Raw genomic sequence first — 22033 nt, forward strand, 5'->3', positions numbered from 1 at the left:
TACGATGCAGAATTCGGTATTCATCTCGCTCACATGTAAATCGTACTTTGGTTGGCCGTGGAAGAGTTAGGATGTAATGTCTGTCATCCAACTTTTCTAGCGTCTCTCTTGTAAGATTGACGGTGATCTGCTGGCAGGAGTCGTCGATGGCCTGTCTGAAGATGAGTGTCTGGATACAGTCAGAATCCGATCTAATTTGCTGGTAAGTTGTTGGTTGACATAGGTATCGAGATTGTATCTTCGGGCATTCTGCCTCTATGTACATGTACTCTTTACCGTTGGTTGCTAGTAAAGGATGAGGGGGTATTAGGATTTGGTTATATTGGTTGGGTACTATAGGTAATTTATAAAGATCATAGGTTTCTGTTGAAAGTATTGGAAACTTGAAAACTATAACTATTTGTCTATTCATATAATATGAACCTGCCTGTATGATATTATAATAGTCTCTTAAATCTATATCTAATAATTGTTCGTTATTATATAATTCCTTAAGTTTTCTAATAATCTTACTTAAAATGTCGACTCTTAACATCGAGTGATGGACACTTGATGTACGAGTGAACGCCAATATATCTTCTATTCTGCGTAATTCGTTTGAGAGTTCATCTATATTATTGGTGACGATCGATAAGAACTGAGCTAACTTAGCGTATTTTATCAGATTGCTATTCTTATGGATCTCGTCGTCTAGAAGAATATTCAATGTATGGTTAAGTTTCTTTTGATTTTCTACTAGACTAACTAATACACTCGCATGATGAGCCATCCACTCCTTATTTAAGCTAACGTGGGTATTATAGTTACTAGCTAATTTCTTTTGATTGGTTTCGAGAGATTCAATGGCCTTATTATAGTTTATAGCGTCTGTATAATCTAAATTTCCTGTTATACTTTTTATCATAGACCCTAGACCATCTACGAGACCTCTTCGTAAACGATGGGGTTCTAGACTGTCCAGTTCGTATGTTGTTTTATTTAATTTGTTACTTAAGTAATCTACCTGGTGTTCAAATATTTGATAAGTATCATTAGGTAATCTAACTTTTAGTTCTACGATTTGGTGTTTAACAAGTTCAATATGTTTCTCAATGCTACTAAGCTCAATGTATTGTAGGAAGGAGTGGTCATGTGTTACTAGTCTAGTAGGTCCCAATTTGAAGGGCAAAAGTCCAGGTCCGTCTTCCAGGCTGTCAACTTGAACTTCTTGCGCTCGTGTCACGGTCAGAGTTAGGAGTAACCTGCAACAATTTTGCTGACTTGGGGATTCTTTTCAGTCTAACTTTTGCAATTGGGCCGCGCTTTTTAGAAGTATAGATATGGATCGGCAAATCCGCCAATACAGTATCTTGGGTATATCTTGGGGCTATCTTTTGCCTACTGGCTGAAGGGTTGGTTATAAAAACTTGTTGTTGGGGTTGGTATTCTATTTCCGGCTCGCGATTTTTATTTCGGTTCTCTATAATAGCCTCACGTTCAACGGTGGTAGAGTCATGTATTAGTTCGTACACTGTCTTCATTCGGTCTTTGTGTGTTTGTAGGTACTGTTGCATTAAGTGTCCAGTAACATCTATGTCTATGGGATCTCGGGGGTTAAAGTGGCCATTTATTAGATCATATGGTCTACACTTAGTAAAACTATGTACGGAACTATTGTAAGCTATGAGAGCATAAGGCATTAGATTAACAATGGGCTCTGTTTTTTGTTGGATACTAAGAATACGGAGATGTTCAAGAAGGGTAGAATGGAATCGTTCTATGTTGCCATTATCACTAGGTGTATGGGCCAAGGTCTTGTGGTGTGTTATTTTATGTAATCTTACGAACTCTGAAAACATTTGGTTATTAAACTCTGGTCCCTGGTCGGTGACTATTGTTAAGGGAAGTCCATGATGGGTACAGAATGTTAGGAGCCCTTGTAGGATGCTGAGTGCTGTACCATCCCTAAGGATGTATGCCTGTGCATATTTCGAGAAAACGTCAATGAAAGTTAGATATTTCTCGTTTTGGGCAGTGAAAAGATCCATATGGACTACTTCGAAGGGCTTAGACACAGGTGGGACAAGATTAAATTGTGGCTTAACGGGGTTTCTGTCATATTTAGCCTGCCCGCATATGGTACATTCTCCTATAAATTTTGCGATGTGTTCTTTCATCTTGGGCCAAAAGTAGCGATGAGAAAGGGACAAGAAACATTCATTTATACCACGATGGTTAGTTTTGCCATTGTGATAGTTGCTGATTATTTCTTGTTGCCTCAAGTACTGTTTGACATTCTCTATTTCACTTTTACAAAGTACAAGGTTCATAGCTGAATTTTTGAAATTATTTTGAATGATAGGTATGATTGAATACATCGCAAGTGGGGGGTTTAACAACATACCAGTCTTAACTTTAGGATTTACATATTCTTTGACTGTATTAATAACTTCTTGTTCTAAATTTGATTCCGAAATCTGTACTGAAACTCGGGTATGTGTATCAAATGGTTTAGTTACGACAGGTCGCTTTTTTACGTCACCTACGATAGTTATGACGAGCTGTCGGTGAAATTTATTAAGGGGTTCATCGGTAATGGGGACTTCTAATATCGGGTTCTCCTCACTGGTATGTACCGTGGCTGTTGTGGAACCCTGTAATGTCTGTGGTTTTTCTGATGGATTACCTATTATGGACTGTAGGTCGTCTAACAATTGGTCTAATTCTTCATTGTGAATTTCTACCCTAGACAGTGCGTCGGCGTTCGTATTGCTTTTGCCTTTTTTGTATATGACACTGAAATCGTACTCGCTTAATTTCAGTTTCCATCTTGTAAGCCGAGAATTGGGTTCACGCAGACTCATTAGCCACTGGAGTGGTTTATGATCTGTTAACACCTTAAATTTTCTACCAAACAAGTATGGCCTGAAATACTTGGTGGCCCAAACTATGGCTAATAGCTCTTTCTCTATTGTGCTATAGTTGGTCTCACTGGTATTAAGAGTACGAGACGCGTAGGATATAGGTTTGTCGGAACCTATGGGCCCTTGAGATAATATGGCTCCGATTGCGAAGTTACTTGCGTCTGTAGTCAGTATGAATTCTTTTTCAAAGTCAGGGTATTTAAGTATGGGGTCATTTGTCAGTAAGCTTTTACATGTCTCAAAACACTTAACGTAAGCCGGATTATCAATTGATATTCTCTGACCTTTCTTAAGACAGTGGGTCATTGGCTTGGTTATACGGGCAAAATCTGGTATGAATTTTCGGTAGTAACCGAGGAGGCCTAAAAATTGTTTGATTTCCTTACTGGTTTTGGGGATTGGATATTTAACTATTGCGGATATTTTATCGGGATTTGGCTTGATACCGTCACGAGTTATGACGTGACCTAAATAGGCAGTCTCAAGCTTGAGGAACTCTGACTTGTCCATTTGTACTTTGAAGTTAGATTCCCTGAGTCTCTGAAAAACCTTTTCAAGGTTAAGGATGTGCTCTTGGAGAGAAGTACTAAAGACTATTATGTCGTCCAAGTATACCAGGCATATTTCATTTTGAAGGCCTCTAAGGACATTGTCCATCACTCTTTGAAAGGTTGATGGCGCATTTTTTAATCCCATCGGCATCCGAAGGAATTCAAAGTGCCCGTGCTCTACATTGAAGGCTGTTTTAGGTATATCTTGTGGATTCATTTCGCATTGATAAAATCCGGACGCCAAATCAAGTGTAGTGAAGTATTGACACTTTCCTAGCTTGTCAAGTACGTCATTGATGTTCGGTATAGGGTACTTGTCGTCAATAGTCTTTTCGTTTAGTTTACGAAAATCGACAACTAAACGCCATTTTTGTTTGCCGGATGCATCTAATTTCTTGGGAACTACCCAGATGGGGGAGCTCCATGCAGACTCCGAGGGCCTTATTATTCCCTGATCTAACATTTTTTGAATTTGATCACGGACTTCTTGTCTGTGTATAAAGGGATACCTGTGGCTTTTAGTGTAGATCGGTACCTCATCCGTGGTTTTAATAGAATGTTTAACTTGGTTGGTGAATGTCAAGGCTTCACCATCAATATAAAATATATCTGAGTATTGTGAGCAAAGCTGTAGTAGGTTGGCTTTCTCTTCTGCGTTGAGGTGGTCTGTACGTAGACGCGACAGAACCTCTTGGGTTCGCTTAGACATGGGCTGCTGATCTATGCTAGCACTATCGACATTGAACAGTTCGGCATTCGCGGGTCTATCCAAAGATAATATAACATCGTGATCGGATGGGTTTTCAATTTCTATCACACCGCGATTGTTCTTAACTGAGGTTATACATTCATGAATTAGGCAGTTACACAATACTTGTTCCGGTATATAAGCATCACCGTCCCCTACATTGATAGGAAGTCTAAGTAACTTAGAAGATTTAGCTGGTATGATATCCTCGTAGAGGTTAACGTTGCGCGAGTTATACATTTTGATAGGGTTGGACGCGTTGCTAGTTACTATTATTAAGTCTTTAAGATCAAGTTTGGCTTCCCATTGGGTGAGCAAATCTAACCCTATTAATCCATCAAAGAACTCGTGAAAGTCATAAAGGAATAATGTAATGTCATTATCACAATTGAATTCTTGGAAACACGGTAAAGTTATAGAATGATCACTTTTAGAAGTACCGTGTATATTAGTTATTTGAAAGGGGTCATAATTCAATTGCACATGAGGGTAGTATTTCTTTGCTGCAATGGGACTAAGGAAAGATTGGTTTGCGCCAGTGTCCAATAGAAGTTTAAGAGGGGGATCAGTTATCTGCACATAGGGTAACTGTCGTTGTGTTTGCAGATTAACTTCTATTTTAACTTTTTTGTAAGGCTGGCTATCTGAAAATCCTCAGCTTGGCTAGACGATGGCTGGGGAAGGTTATCTGTCTGTCCATTATAAGTCACTTCCGATATACTCGGTCCTTGTCCAGTATACAGGTTTTCGTCAAAAACATTATAGTTAGTCCTGTCGTAGTCAATAGGTTCAACGTAGTTATAGTTATTATAGTCACTATAGTCTGGTTCGTAATACACGGGGTAGTAATTATAATCAGAATCATAAGCATAACACTCGTTCAGATTCACATCTCGAGATTTGAAATAATTTGTGGGAGGCGGATTGCCATGTTTGGTCCAGTCATGGCCACTAGGTGGTAAAACTCTTGGTGTAAAATGATTAACGCCGCTCATAGGGCGAGGACCGGCATTATTATTAAAATTTCGATTTGGTAATCTGAACATATTACTATTGGCATTATAATTTCGAGGTGGTGCTGCGAACATCTGTTGGGTGCGTGTAGGCATGCGAGGTGTAGTTTGATTGAGTTGGAATTGTGCATTAGGTTTAGGTTGATAATTATTAAAATTCTGACGAGGTGGAAATTGTGTCATAGGACCAAAGGTGAAAGGTTTAGGTATTTGAGGTAGTTGAGTTTGTGGCGATGGCGTTGGTGTCTGTACAGGTTTAGAGGCGGATGACCCTTGTAAGTTTTTAGGGAGTCCTTCATTACGTTGCTGTAAATACATAGTATTTAACTCCTCCTGAACAAACTCCAATGCTTTCTCCATGCTCTCTGGACGCATGCACCTTATACGAGATCCCAAAGGTTCTTTGAGTCCGCGAACAAAAGCCTGCATTGTCAATTTTTTATACAGGTCTCTCTTAGCAGTTACGGTCGTGGGGATGCTTTCGTGTAAGGTTACAAACGTCATTATAGTGCTAAACAATGTCTGACACCTATCGTAGAACTCTTGAGGAGAGCTATTACCTTGAACTTGCATAGCTAGATCGTTATACAAAGTGGTCTCATCTCTTTGGTCACTGAAATTATTAATAAGATGGTTTCTGATACCTAACCAATCGGATGGAATACCATTCGCATTTATAGTCAATGCGGCATTGCCCTTTATCTTGTTTAGTATGCCGTTAATCAAGAACAGATTGGTGAGGTGGTTATCCTCCGTCCAATAGGCTCCTACAATCTGATCGCATAATTGTATAAAGCGAGGCAGTGTATGCGGATTGCCATCAAAGTCAGGCGCCAATCGAAGGGCCTTAATTATAGTGTCAGGTTCAACATGCCCAGTGGACGGCTGTCCTAATGGTATTTGCTGCTGAGCCATTTCTACGCTATTACTATCTAAATCTAATGAATCTAAATCTCTATTACTATCAATAAAAGTGTCTCTAGCCTGCCTGGATGCAGAGCTATGAGGTAATTTACGAGGGTGAAAAATTTTGGAAGTTTACTACACTAGGAAATTAGGAAATAGGGAAAGCAACACCACGAATAAATTGTAGCGTACTTACAGTATCATGTCTCGATACCTGGTCCTTCTTGAGTGATATCGAAGATCGGATATCTCCTCCGCCCTCAGCTCGACGAGTAGAGATGAGTAGGTCAGCTCGACGAAGGTTCGAGAACCAGCTAGTCACGCGGGACTCGGGCTGAATTCCAGCGGAAATCTTGATCGCGATCGCGCACGCCTAGCTCGAGCCTACTACCAAGACTGCGCCAATTATGGTCCAGCGAGTCGGAGGTCTCAAAAAAAACCAAAATTTAAAGTACTAATTTATTAAAAGAATGAAATTACAAGTTATAATTACGACTAATTACAAGTAAGTGCATGGGTCGAAGTGTGAAGCCCAAGTGGCCGAGGCGTCCGGTCTCCGGGCGGGCGTCGAGGCTTGCACGTGCTGCTGCGTCGGCACTTTACTTCACTTGCGCAATTCATTGCATCGGTGCCGTGTGCAATGATGTGACAGGTCAGCGGTCTTCCTATAGGACAATCCCGTAACACGCGATGGTTTAATAAACGATTTCGGATATCCCGTAGCTCAAAATACTTCTTTAGGGTGGATCCTCTCAGGAAATGATGCATCGTATATAGAAAAAAGTAAAATCACTAGATACAATACTGTTGAAGGAAATCATTTATTAGAAAATAAAATTATACCAAATAGGAAAATATTAAAGAATAGAAATTTCTGTCGATTACAAAGGCATGTTTCATAATTACATGAAATTAATAACATTTTCTCAGTAAGTCTGTCAGTCACTAAGTCAAATTCGATGCCCTCACGGTGGGCGGTACTACTTTGTCAAAATTGACAATCATCAATCTTCATTTACAGTAATTTATTAAACCATCTGTTTACTCAAGTATTTTGACATTAATCTGTAAACCAATCACTAAGGATAGAATATTGTTTTCTCGCCTACCTCTAAGCATCAAAGATGCAACTACACGAAGGAAGGACATTCTGTCCTTGGTGGGCGGTATGTTCAATTCAGGGATCACAATTTGTAAAGAGAGATGCAACCTCATTGGTTTAATAATAGTAATGGCTGGCAATAGACGCTAAAATAGATGTAAAAAAAAGAAAAGAAAAATTAGAATTGTTTTTTGATTGCATAATTATTATGATAGGTATTAAGATAATCTAGTTCACTGATTTTAGAACATAATTTATAATTCAATGTAATAAATGAAATGTTTTGCATTTAGTTCAAATTACGGTGAAAGTTAAAAATCTAAAGTCCGTTTGTTATTTGTTTCACACAAAAAGGATATCATATTTCAGCAGTGCAATAAACAAATACTTATATAGATAAACATCCAAGACCCAGGCCAATCAGAAAAAGTTATTTTCTCATCATGCTCTGGCCAGGATTCGAACCCAGGACCTCCGGTGTCTCAGACAAGCGTTGCTGCGCCACAGAGGCCGGCATGATTTGTACATGTAGTTTTTGTACACACATAAAAATATGTGTTCATTTAATCTATTGCCTTTTACGACATATGTGTGAAAGAGAAGGAGTGGTACTATTCTTTTTTATATTGGTGCCGGGAACCACACGGTGTGTGTGTTTTGTGCAGTAGTCAGATTAAATATAAGTGATACAATAGAATCTAAACTTGAATAAACAATTCATTCTAAGTAGATTAACTTTTTTGAATCAAACAAACCAGAATGGAGCTGGCGTAGTTTATTAAAAAGTTAGTGCGAAACTGGCACCAAACTAACTTACACCGTATTGGTCCTCCGGGAACCCTCGCGTTGGAAAAATTACTTAAGTTTCCAGTTACCAAGTTCTGATGGTTGTTTATCGGACTACGAACAGTCATATGTTTATTTGTTGCTTACTTTTCATGCTTTTTGTTTGAATTCTGTCTTTTTATCTATGGTTTTGGGCAAAAACATGGTTGTAAGATAATTAAGGTTTTAAAACCTGAGAATCTCCAAACTCAAACAGCAAATTAACCTTCTTGATAAACCTGCTACACGCTGTTTTTAAGTCTTGTGACTGTGGGCTCTGTTTACCTCATAAAGGATATAAGATATTGATAGCTGCAGCCTACCTCCGATAATACTTCAAGTTAAAACGAAATTCAATCGCACTTTTAACCGGTTAGAAATAAGTTCCTCGTAAAAATCATTACATTAATAGATGTAGTCCCTACCTACCCCTCTGGGAAAGAGACGTTATTCGGTGTATATATATTTAAGATAGTATACATATTAGTAAAGTATTTAAGTAAAGGTACTAATCTATCTATACTCTATACTTATAATAAATCTGTAGAGAGGTCAATTCTGTACATGGAATATATTTTCAAAATAACTATCAGAGGGTGATTAGTGATCGATACTGATGCCAAAAATGCAATCAGTAAAATTTTTGTCTGTCTGTCTGTCTGTCTGTATGTTCTTTATAGAAACAAAAACTACTTGACAGATTTTAACGAAACTTGGTACAGTTATTCTTCATTCTCCTGAGCAGGTTATAGTATACTTTTCATTACGCTACAATCACTAGGAGCAGAGCAGTGAAAGGAAATGTTGGGAAAACGGGAGAAGTTACTTGATTTTTTAAGCTTCCGTCGCGTGTGCAGCCTTAATGGTTAAAGATACAGCGAAACCATGTATAACGGAAATATTCTACATAAAATTATTAAAAAAATATCCCAAGACAGCATAAGTCTATCTTTTATGGTTGACTCACAATAACACGTATAATTCCTAATAGCTTAGCAGTTCGGAGATTTCTGATTATATTTCTTTACTCTGATGTTTATAATACCAATAACACTCACAATCATTCGTAATTCCTAAAAGTTAATATAAGTACCTATTCAATAAAAAAAGAATCATCGAAATCGGTATATAAACACCAAACTTATACATGAAATGAAATACGCTAGCAAGCCATCGCGCGTAAATACTGAATCATGATATAAGGATTATTTTTGCGTAACGGTTACCGCGCTCGACGCGGCTAGCGGCGGCAGGGTAGAAAAGGAGCGGGAGGCGAGCGCAAGCTTCATGACCAAGGCAGCCAGGGGGAGACTTCACGCAGTTCTCTCCTCCAACCTCCCCCTGAGGACGAAGCTCGGGATCTACCAAACGTACGTCAGATCCCGCCTCACGTACGCGGCCCCGGCGTGGTACGCATTCTGCTCTGAGACCCACAGGAGAAGACTCAGACCCCAAGAGAACCAAAGTCTCAGAGCAGTCGTCGAAGCCCCGCGCTACGTGAGGAACTCGACGATCCGCAGGGACCTGAAGTGGGAGAACCTAGATATTCGAGAGGGCGGACGCGTCATCACACAACCACCTGCGCGGCATCTCGCCGCTCCACGCCCGCCCTCCGGGCCGTCGGGTGAAACCCTCCCCTCGCTGCCTTGCGGCAGACGTCGTCGACCAGTGACAACGCCGCCGCCGATGGGAACTCCCAGTGTATGAAGTCGTTAAGACCCAGGCCGTCACGGCCGCCCCATCGACCTGCCTACAGTCGTAGGCAGCGATGATGCAATTGAAGAGGGCCAAAAGCCCTCACCAATCTACTCCGACTCCCCTAAGGGAGTATGGGAAGACCCGACGACGGCAAGATAGTATTGCACAAGCGTTTCAACTTTATTTTCATTTCTTTTTCTTTTGTAAGTTGTAGGTACATATTTCTGGTTATAATTCTATTACAATATTTTCTTTTGTTTAAATAGGCACTTAGATTTATCTATACTAATATTATAAAACGGAAGAGTTTGTTTGAATGTGCTAATCTCAAGAACTACGGGTTCGATTTGAAAGATTATTTTTGTGTTGAATAGACCATTTATCGAGGAAGGCTTCAGGCTATACTAGCTGTGCCCGCGACTCCGTCCGCGTGGAATAGTTATTTTGGGTATCATTGCAGCCCTCAAGGGTGAATAATTTTTGCCGTGTTTTTTTCACATTTTCCATTATTTCTTCGCTCCTTACAGTTGCAGCGTGATGTTATATAGCCTAAGCCTTCCTCGATAATTGGTCTATTCAACACAAAAAGATTATTTCATTTCGAACCAGCACTTCCTGAGATTAGCGCGTTCAAACAAACAAACTCTTCAGCTTTATAATATTAGTATAGATTTTGACTACAGTTTTGTCTATCAGTCTATGTATTATAATTATTAATAGCTTTTTATATCGATTTAAAAATGACGAAGTTCTATACAAACTTGCACCCCCTATTTCATACCCTTGGGATAGAATTTCAGGATAAAAAGTAGCCTATATTCTAATCCAGGTTACTAACTATATCTGTGCCGAATTTCGTTCAGATCCGTTTGGTAGATTTTGCGTGATGCGCGTACAAACATACAGACAGACAGACGGACAGACGGACAGACCGAAAGACAAAAATTCTAAAAAAAATTGTTTTGGCTTCTTTTGACCCTAAAAAGACACCTTATATTTTTTTCTTAAATATCTTCAATGTACAGACAAAGTTCAGTTACAGTTTTATTATATGTTTGGATAACGTCTAGCTGCAACTATTAGGAGCGAAGAAAAAATGGAAAATGTGAAAAAAATCGGGGAAGGAGCATCCTTGAGGGCTTCAATGATGCCCAAAATAACTATTCCACGCGGACGAAGTCGCAGGCACAGCTAGTATTAAATAAAAATATAACAAAAACAACAACTTCTGATTTGAATATTATATGATTTATGTAGAAGAGTGTTTGCAAGGTCATCTAAAATAGTATCAGTCTTTCTAACCTTTTTAATTTTTTTTTGAATTTTAACGAACTTGTTAAAATATTAAGAGTACAGACAGACACACATTAAACGAGTAAATTTCTCATAGCTGTTTCCTCAATAAATTGTATTGCTAAACAATGCAACCTTTGTAAAAAGGTTCAATTATGTATTTGGTTCTATTCGTCTGCATCACTGTAAATACTAAATGTATGCATTAATACATACATACAGTCACGTCTATATCCCTTAACAGTAGGTAGATAACAGTCTTAATAAGACTGAAAGGCTACGTTCAGCTGAACGACTTACTGATGAGATTGAAATTCAAATAGTAACAGGTTGCCAGCGCATCGCATGAAGAATCCCAAGTTTATTAGCCTTTCCCGTTATCGCCTTTTACGAAATCCAAGAACAAGATATAGAGTGGTCCTATTTAAAGGTGCCGGGAACTACACGGCACGATTATGGATTAAGACAATGTCCCTAAGATCTGCATAAGTTGCTGGAATACACTATATTATTGCTGGCAGATTAGCATGAAGGTGTCAGTACTTCTGTCATTGATAAACCCCGAAACTATTTTATACAAAATTATTTTATTTATACCAAATTATGTATACATGCAGATTTAGGATAGTTTTATCATTATTTATTTAACAATTTTACTAAATTTAATATTATTAATTTATAATTTAAATTTTATATCAACGGTTCTATGGGAAAATATAAAAAGGAAACTTTTAACATTTTGAATATATTAAACATCTGTTTTCATTTTATTTGTGTACTCGGAGGTATTTACCACGAATATAATTACTGCGTTCATAGAGCGCTGATGGCGTTTTAACAAGGGTTTTGTTATTAGTGGAATAAATTATAAATTATTGATAATATTGAAAGCATATCAAAGGGATTGAAAAGTCTCATATTTTTTTATTCATTAACCTTTTTTCTGAAAATTCTTACATTCAAATGATAATATAATAAATATGTAACATAACATGTTATATAATCACGTCTATATCCCTTGCGGGATAGACAAAGCCAGCAGTCTTAGTCAGACAAATCAAAATACTGAGCTGTTTGGCTAAATGATAGAATTGAGCTTCAAAATAGTGAGATTATAATAAATATATTATAAAATTATTATACATACATACATACATACATACATAAACTCACGCCTCTTTCCCGGAGGGGTAGGCAGAGACTACCTCTTTCCACTTGCCACGATCCCTGCATACTTCCTTTGCTTCATCCACATTCATAACTCTCTTCATGCAAGCTCGGCGGTTTCGGGCACTTTTGACCTGACCCTTCACCAGGACGTCCTTAATTTGATCAAGATATGTTCGTCTAGGTCTTCCCACCCCGACCTTTCCCTCCACACTCTCCTTGTATATCTGCTTAGTCAACCTGTTTTCATTCATCCTCTCCACATGACCGAACCATCTCAACATACCCTTTTCTATTCCTGTAACTACATCTTCTTTCACATCACAACATTCCCTTATCACGCTGTTCCTTATCCGGTCACTCAATTTCACACCCAACATACTCCTTAACGCTCTCATTTCCACTGCATTTATTCTGCTTTCGTGCTTCTTTTGCCATACCCAACTTTCACTCCCATACATTAATGTCGGGACCAACACGCCCCTGTGCACAGCCAGTCGAGCCTTTTTGGATAGTTTCTGACTGCTCATAAAGGCATGCAAAGCTCCATTCACCATGTTCCCCGCGTTCACTCTCCTTTCAATATCACTATCACACTTGCCATCTGATGTAAACTTTGATCCTAGATATACAAACTCTTTCACTTGCTCAACTTTTTCTCCTCCAATCAAAATATTACATGCTGTCATTTCTTTCTCCATTTCAAAAACCAGTGTTTTAGTTTTACTTACGTTCACTTTCATTCCTTTCTCTTTTCAAGCTTCATGCATACAGTTTACCATCTCCTGTAACTCCTCCGCTGATGACGCCAGTATAACCTGATCGTCGGCATAGAGCAGACATTTGACGAGTAATTCATTCATCCTTAATCTTAATAAAATTATTATAAAATAATATAATAATAAAACTATTACTATACTGAGTGAGTTACTATCTCATAGACAAATTACAACTGATACTGCGTAAGTAGAAGCTTAAATTTATGCTTTACAGACATTAAAATGAAAAGCTAATATATGTATCAAAACGTAAATCTGAATAATACCTCTACGGTATCCAACCACATTATTATACTACCTGTCTTGTTATCACGGGAGAGGCTTTTATTTTCCTGCAGCAAACTCACGGGCCTAACAAATGGTCATTCTGTAATAATACAATAACCTTTGCCCTTTATAGTTCACGCGGAACCAACAAAAAGATGATCTAATTTTCTTGTTTTCTTGAATATTTATCGGCCGTTTATCAGGCTTCTGACCTGCGTGGGTAACTTGAGTATTACTTCGGAGTGTGTCCGAATAAAGAGGGTTTATTGTATGAATTTAGATCACGACAAGATGGCAGGATTCGTTTTCATATTATCATGTATACGTTTGTATTTTAAATTATATTTTAAAGAGGAAATATCCATTCGTTCAAGTGTAATGGTTGAATCCATGTGGTTCCCGGCATCAATACAAAAAAGAGTAGGACTACTCCATCTCTTTCCCATGGATGTCGTAAAAGGCGACTAAGGGATAGGGTTACAAACTTGGGATTCTTTTTTAGGCGCTGGTCTAGCAACCTGTCACTATTTGAATCTCAATTCTATCATTAGGCCAAATAGCTGAACGTAGCAATTCAAGTCTTTTCGAGACTGGTGGCTCTGTCTACCCCGCAAGGGATATAGACGTGACCATGTATGTGTGTGTGTAATGGTTGAATCGGGACGTATTTGAGGAGCGCGCTGCTCTCGCGTTTGGTCTCTAACAGCGCACAATTGATACCCTACAAAATTTCTTTTGTATCCCTTTAGGTGGTTTTGTTAACTCACCCCCTAAGGCTGACGTTACATATTTCGCATCGCGTAGCCGTTCAATTTTATCCCAATAACCAGCATTCATTCCACACTAAACAATATTACTTATCTGAATACAAAATGCGACCAATTAATATATTAATGATATTTATAATTACTCGCTACTGCAGCGTTGCTGCAACATTGCCCACTAACCCATTTGAGAATGTGCCGTCATTTGTCCGGGCTCGATTCCGTTGGGACGTACGAACTGTTACTTGTTATAGGCGCTGTTCACATTGGTCCAGCCACTGGATTCAAACGTCCACAGAGCTTCCATACGCCAACGAATGGGTTTGGTCTTCTTAGGTCATGTCTAGATCACAGGTCTGTATGGTTTGGTAAACACCAAGGTTAATTTGAAATGTGTTTGTTGGCAATTTAGATCGCCAATTAGTTACTTCATAAATAAATGTAGCAACCACTACTATGCGACTTAATGTGGCTGCGACCCAGGACAGTACTGCCAAATAACCATTTTAACTTTATTTCTACAGGTTTTTCAGCTATGGTATCATTCTGTGCCGTGTTGTTCCCGGCACCAATACAAAAAGTATAGGACCACTCTATCTCTTTTCCATGGATGTCGTAAAAGGCGACTAAGGGATAGGCTCACAAACTTGGGATTCTTTTTAAGGCGATGGGCTAGGAACCTGTCGCTATTTGAATCTCAATTCTATCATTAAGCCAAATAGCTGAATGTGGCCATTCAGTCTTTTCAAGACTGTTGTCTCTGTCTACCCCGCAAGGGACATAGACGTGACCATATGTATGTATGTATGTATCATTCTGTTGGAATCATCATCATCATTATAACTTTCAAGGGCTTATCACATCGGCCAGCGGCTGGCCTAGTATGCCATAGCGCATAGTGGGTTATAACCCTCATATCGCTACGTGTACTGTTGTTTTTAGTTTGTTATGTCAATTTTTGTTCCCGTTTTCTCCCCTGTTGTTCAAGTAGTTGTTTTTGGGCAAGGTACATTTTTAATTTGATAGGTTTTTTGAACCCAATTTTCCTGACCTATTTTATATAGGTAGGTATATACACGTTTGTGTATAATAACATGCAATTTAAAACTGCTTTAAACAAGAATAAAGAAAATCTTATATAATAGTTAATAGAAACATTGAGTTTCTATAAATTGAATTTATCTTAAATAAATTATTATAGTTTAAGTTACTCTTGAATTAAACCTTAATTTTTTTATGGTTGTTCATGTTCATAAGAGCTTTATGGTTTAAGAATAAAGTTAAAAGTTAAGTCTAGTCAAGTTTACTCGATTTAGTCTTTTTCGGCTCAAATAAAAGACAAATAAATTATTTTATTTTGATCACTTAAAATGGGAAGTATTATTTCAATTAAAAAGTTCAATAAGGGATGCGCAGAAGCCTGCAAACTTTTAATGGGAATAAACATGCCGCCTCCGCCGTGGCCAAAGCCCTGCCGGAGAAAAAATGCAGGCTAGACGTAGTAAAAAATGGCGTGCATACCCATGGTATCATACTGCGTAGACTAAACAAAGTAAAAAAAATCGTAAAGCAGACCAAGAATCCGACACTGTAAATGGAGGGTGCAACTGGGACCACGCAATGATGAGAATAAGACTGTATTTAAAAAAACACATACATTTACAATAAAATGCCGTGTGGTTCCCGACACCAATACAAAAAAAAAGGATATGACCACTCTATCTCGTTCCCATGGATGTCGTAAAAGGCGACTAAGGGATAGGCTTATAAACTTGGGATATTTCTTTTAGACGATGGGCTAGCAACCTGTCACTATTTTAATCTCAATTCTATCATCAAGCCAAAAAGGTGAACGTGGCCTACCAGTCTTTTCAAGTCTATTGGCTCTGTCTACCCCGCAAGGGATATAAACGTGACTATATGTATGTATTTACAATAAAAATGTCCGCACGTCATAACAAAAAAATCAACAAGTGATCGAGATGTGGGTCCGATAGGTTGTAAATAGGGTCTCCATATGGAGCCGCGCCCAACTGGGACGAATCGCCCATTTGTGCATATTTGAGTGGGCGAAAAACGCGAGCGAGGGAAATCACAAGATTTGGTGGGTAAATAATTAAATATGTATACGGGGTGCTGTGTACAGAGGCCACATAGAAAATCGTACAACCTAAATACTTGCCTACGATAGGATAAAGGTGAAAAGTAAAGCTACTTTCTTATTTGGCTCACTGTACATTTGTTGCACGTCTTTAACCTTGAAAGAATTGCTTCAAAGATGGTTTCGTTTTATATACTAGATTTGTTAATCCTATTTCTGTACTTTGATAAAATCTCTAGTCTACTCTACTACATTAGAGATGCTAAAACTAAAGACTAAACTGAAAGCTTTAAAATAAAAAACGACACTTTGAGTACATTTTACCCAAATGGGGGTTTTTTGAACAATATCTGCATAAATGAATGTGGATGAAGCGAAGGAAATATGCAGAGATCGTGGCAAGTAGAAAGAGGTAGTCTCTGCTTACCCCTCCGGGAAAGAGGCGTGATTTTATGTATGTATACATGTATCTGCATAAATAGTATAAGTAAAAGGTGACTGACAGATCTATCATTGCACAAGTAAAACTGAAGATCATTATATTAAAATTTATTACAAGTTACATTACACGGCATATACGCCAAATATTTTCCAACAATTCCAGGGGATCCAAAAACATATGTTTGAAAAAATTTTCTCCTTAGGCAGCCAACAGTAGAATTCCTTACTTTCTCCGTGTCGCAAAAGATCGCCCCCGTTGGCATGTAAAGCGGGATAATCTTCTAATAAACTCATGAATACTGATACCGTAATCTAAATACACAGGAAAAAGAGGCGAAGTTAACGTGACTCCGACGATATAAAGGTGAACAAGTGAGGTTTGTACAACAAATTAAATTCTTTAATCCTGCCGTACCCTTTTTCCGCTTTTTATTTGAAATAACATAGGTACGTATCATGTGACATTTTTATCTACTAAAGGAGAAGAGCCGTGTGTTCAAAACGGATTCATGTTTTGTGTTTATTGTACTGCCACTTTTTAATTATTAAAATTCATATTTGTAATTGATGAAATTGACGTCATAACTCCTTGCAATTTCAATTATGCAGATATAGCATATATTTTTTTAATTTGGTTTAGTATTAAGAAAATATTAAAATTTTAACAGGTTTATTGAGGCATACTCTTAATGTTTTCAACAAGACCTAAAAGTCTAAATAACGGACCAAAATCAAACAAAAATAAATTATACATGCCAGAATTCTGTGTGAGACATAAGGTGAAAATTTGTTTGGAAATCAATAATTCTAACCCGTGTGAAGCTGGGGCGGATTGCTAGTAATGATGTGTGTATGGCCCAAAAAGTAACCCACATTGCACAAAAGAATTGTCATAGTAAAGTGTTGCAAATAGTTCAGAATTCGTTTCGTGTTTTCCACGCATTTGCCCTGTGTTGCCACATCGAAAAATATGACCGCCATTGTGCACCACCTGCATTGTGCAGTTTGCAACTTTAGAAATATATTCAAGATGTGTGCTTTTTTTATTTTCTAGCCACAATGTAAAGAGAGGTAGGTTTTTTAAAACTGAAATCGAGATTCAGATTTAGTGACAGATTGCTAGCGCTTATAGTGTAAAAGATGAATTCCCACATGTATAAGAATTTTAGAAAACCTGTGGAAAATCTAGCAGCTGGCACGTACTATTTTTTTATATTGCTACCAGATCAGCATGGAAGCAATTTTTGAAACGATAAAAACAACTTAAAAACAAAAAATTCACGTTTTAGAAACTATAAGGCCGACTTGCCTACTTACTTTTTCTATACAACTGACCCAGAATCGTCTCATGACCTTCGACCTTAACAGCTCAGGCCATACTAGTTGTAGCATATAATTAAAGGTGAATTTATAATAGAACATGTGATATCTATATTAGGAACGTTTACCTCAACAACAAGAGACAGTACGTATCGTACCTAAAGTAGTAATTACAGGTATAAGAATTTTAAAGTATATGAGGCGCATTTTAAATGATAGACGTTATGACACACGCTAACCAAGGTATTTGGTTAAATTATATGCTATTGGAAATTCTCGCTTTGTTAGTACCTCAGCTTGCCTTCTCAATACTTCAATCATATTACATACAATTCATTTAAATATTATTAGTGCATTTTTCTTCATCCGTATCTATGACATAACTTCCATGAATTAAAAGTATTATATGTGGTTACGTGCATATATATTTAAATTTTATTTTGTTTATCAATAAATCATAAATTTTCCTAAAACCATGTGTTTGTTATATTCTAAACATTATCAAGCAACCTAATTATCAATAATTTATTCAGTACCTTCCAAAATAATGAAATATGTTTAATATAACAATCTCGGGATTTATTTTTCAGGCGAAAACGTGTTAGAAACACTAATTCAATTTTAATCTCAATTCCATCATTTTTCAGTATTGGATTAGGCATTTGTCTTCCATCTCACCTGATATTAACCGAAAGTGACAATGATGTTACATGCCTTTCCAAAAGATACCCATTTCTAAATAAATTTATACTATTTTATCAGACATTCGATTAAATCTAACAACAAGCTCGCTCTTTCAACAACGAAGAAAAATGTGAATATAAAAACGTGTCTCATGAAAACATACGCATTGCTACAATGTCGTGAATGTAATTTATTATTTACCGCATATTTTATACACGACACATGATCCATTGCTGGGCAGTAATGGCGTATCACACTTTCTGTGTATTTATACGCAGCAATGTATAAGTATTACATCAATCTTTTTCTTAGTTCGGTTAACACGCTTACTTCTCTGCAAAGGACCCGAGGTGTGCCTTTTACATCTATATATTCATCAACTGATTAAAACTTATAAAAGATATAACTATGAATATAGAAGTTACACTAGTCTGATTTATGAATTTGTTAAAACTGTATTATAATAAGAATTTATTAATAATAAGAGTAGTTTTTCTTAAGTGTGAACAATATGGAAATATAAACCGTTGTTAATTATTTAAATATTTCCTTACTTCTACCTAATTATATCAATATCATCTTTTCGAGAACATGTTTGTTATTCCGGGAACGGTTGATCATTTCCTGGAACATTACATTACGCATAAATGGAGGTATTTCTATATATATATATATATAGAAATACATTATTGTAGTTGCTGATTTTGAGCCATATGCTCAAACACATCATTGAACAAAATCATTGCAATGACATAGTACCAGCTAGAATTTTACATATGTTAGATTTGTTAACCCCGTAAAATTCCCACAGAAGCGGAGACCTCAGCAACAGTTAGAGAATTTGTTTGTATCAAAACCACATCTGTGGATCAAAAGGCGAAATTACGAGCAATTAAACGTTATTACAAGCTGTAGTTAGTGCTAGCTGAGTATTGACTATAAAATTTTATCGTTTACGGTTTATTATTAAACAGAAAACAAACACGTACCTGCTATCAATCTATTGCACGTTTTACTAGCTCTGATATTGACCAAACGGCAGGAGAATACATGAATAGAAACGCGCGATTTAAAACTAAATCATCCGGTTAATTTATAGCTAAATGGCATGCAGTTTTTATTTATAGAATCTTTTTTAACAAACTATTTATTGTTCCCCGGCTTAGTAAATGCTTTTTTTTGTTAACATTTATTTCATTGCAAATCCGATGAGACCAATACTTTTATCTTTCCCATGGATGTCGTAAAAGGCGACTAAGGGATAGGCTTATAAACTGGTATTCCTCTTGTAGGCGATGGGCTAACACCGTGACACTATTTAAATCTCCATTTCATCATAAAGCCATACAGTTGATTGCAGCCTTTGTCTACCCCGCAAAGGATAAAGACGTGACTATATGTATGTGTGAAATAATACTTTTTCCGAAAAAACGATTCCATACGTTTGGCGATTTATTTATTTCTAGGTTATTTATAGAAATTTCAAGATAATTCTTAAAGTGAAGTAAAAAAAAATAAGGGATAGGTAACAAAGTAACAGATATAAAAGCTTTCTTTTGCTTTTAATAATATTAGTTGAAATAACATGTCTCTCTTATCTGGTGCTATCTTGAACATGTTCTCACCTGAACCGGCAGCAACTGGGTTCATACTCTTGTCAAACTTATCTATATTTCGAGAAAATCGACAACGTTAACGTCAAAATTCAGGACAAAAGCACCCTTTAACGACTAAATTATATTATATATAAAAAAAGAAAACTTACATGAAAAAAACCAATACTTATAAGCAGGGATCGTGACAAGTGGAAAGATATAGTCTCTGTAATGTAACGTAAACAATGTGCATTCGTCCAAGATTTAGATTTAAGAGATCTATGTATATTTGTAAATTGACGTCCGGTGAAAATGCTGCAGTGTAGTTTGTTCCGCCGCTTCTTCTACACAAGCGCTTTGGAAGCGGTAGTAGCTTTAATTAGATTTAAGTGATGTGACATCAGTAAGTGATACCTTGTATCCATTTTTGAAAATAAATCTATTCTATTCTATTCTGCCCACCCTTTTGGAAAAGAAACGAGATTATTTTGAGCATCGTTTCTATATTTTTTATTTTTGGTGACATATTGCTTTTCATTTTATTTTGCATCAATATTTATTGGCAAAACATCAGAGGTCGGTCTGGGGAATAATCTATCAGATAAATCATAAGCATCATAAATCATCATTAACATTTTCCCCAAAAAGTCTTCAAATATTCTTAAAATATCAAAAGAAGACAATAAGAAGAATTTTGCTATTTGTGAAAACAAGACGAACAGGAGTTCCAATCTCATGGGAATTGCACCAAAATGAACAACCTATAGGTATTAACTAAAAATTATTTCAGTAAATTTTAATTAGTGCCGTGTGGTTCCCGGCACTATTACAAAAAAGAATAGGACCACTCCATCTCTTTCCCATGGATGTCGTAAAAGGCGACTAAGGGATAGGCTTATAAACTTAGGATTCCTCTTTTAGGCGATGGGCTAGCAACCTGTCACTATTTGAATCTCGGTTCTATCATTAAGCCAAATAGCTGAACGTGGCCATTCAGTCTTTTGAAGACTGTTGGCTCTGTCTACCCCGCAAGGGATATAGACGTGATCATATGTATGTATGTATGTATGTAAATTTTAATTAAACATATTCAATCGGACCTCCAAGTTCCTGTTTACACCCAAACTTAATCCAGTTTGAAAGTTACCTATGTAAAAACGCTTATAACCTTAATCCCCTCTACCACGTAAAAGAAATAATAATACATACATACAATCACATATTTTTCCCTTACGGGGTAGACAGCGCTAAACCGAGAAACCGCTATCAGCTTAGTTATGACTTGATGCATAAAAAATGATGAAATGTTCCTTTTCCATATTGCAAGAAACCCTAACAATCACTAATCGAAATTGAAACTATCCTGAATTCTCAACAATGATTTCAAATTTTTTCGGGTAAATTTAATTTATTGTATTCACAGAGCAATAATATCATTCCGAGGCGGTAGTTCAGTGCTCTGGTAGCATATTATATTGAAAGGCAATCATAGTCAAGTGATTGACATTATTGATTTAACTTCTGGGGTCATTGATTGTAATATAAATGCTTTGAAGAAGAATACCCAGGATTTTTTCTTTAAAAACGTATTTCAGATTGAATTAATACCTGTAAAGCTTCAATATTCAATCATTTGAACTGTAGTAACTTGTCTTAAACCGTAGTCAATCTATCCCTATTAGAAAATACGTGTTTGAAATTTACAAGAAATAAATGTCTTAACTGTCTTAATTTTAGTTAAAAATTTGTTACTTCGCAAAAAGTATAATATAATAATAGAAGATAAGTGATTTTTCCTCGCTTGAAACACGTCCCAAGTTTAAAGTTTATGAGTAAAGGTTAAACGTATCATAAAGCAACATCATTTAGAAGTCGT

The 22033-nt window shown here is 36.9% G+C and overlaps 1 protein-coding gene across 2 annotated transcripts in view; it reads right to left on the reverse strand.

The window, feature by feature from the left end:
• Positions 1–22033, reverse strand: part of LOC106140822 (sodium channel protein 60E) — a 157523-nt gene that overhangs the window by 134891 nt on the left and 599 nt on the right. The gene's annotated exons all lie outside the window — the stretch shown is intronic.

This window comes from Amyelois transitella, chromosome 19 (genome assembly GCF_032362555.1).
Source record: "Amyelois transitella isolate CPQ chromosome 19, ilAmyTran1.1, whole genome shotgun sequence".
Lineage (NCBI taxonomy): Eukaryota > Metazoa > Arthropoda > Insecta > Lepidoptera > Pyralidae > Amyelois > Amyelois transitella.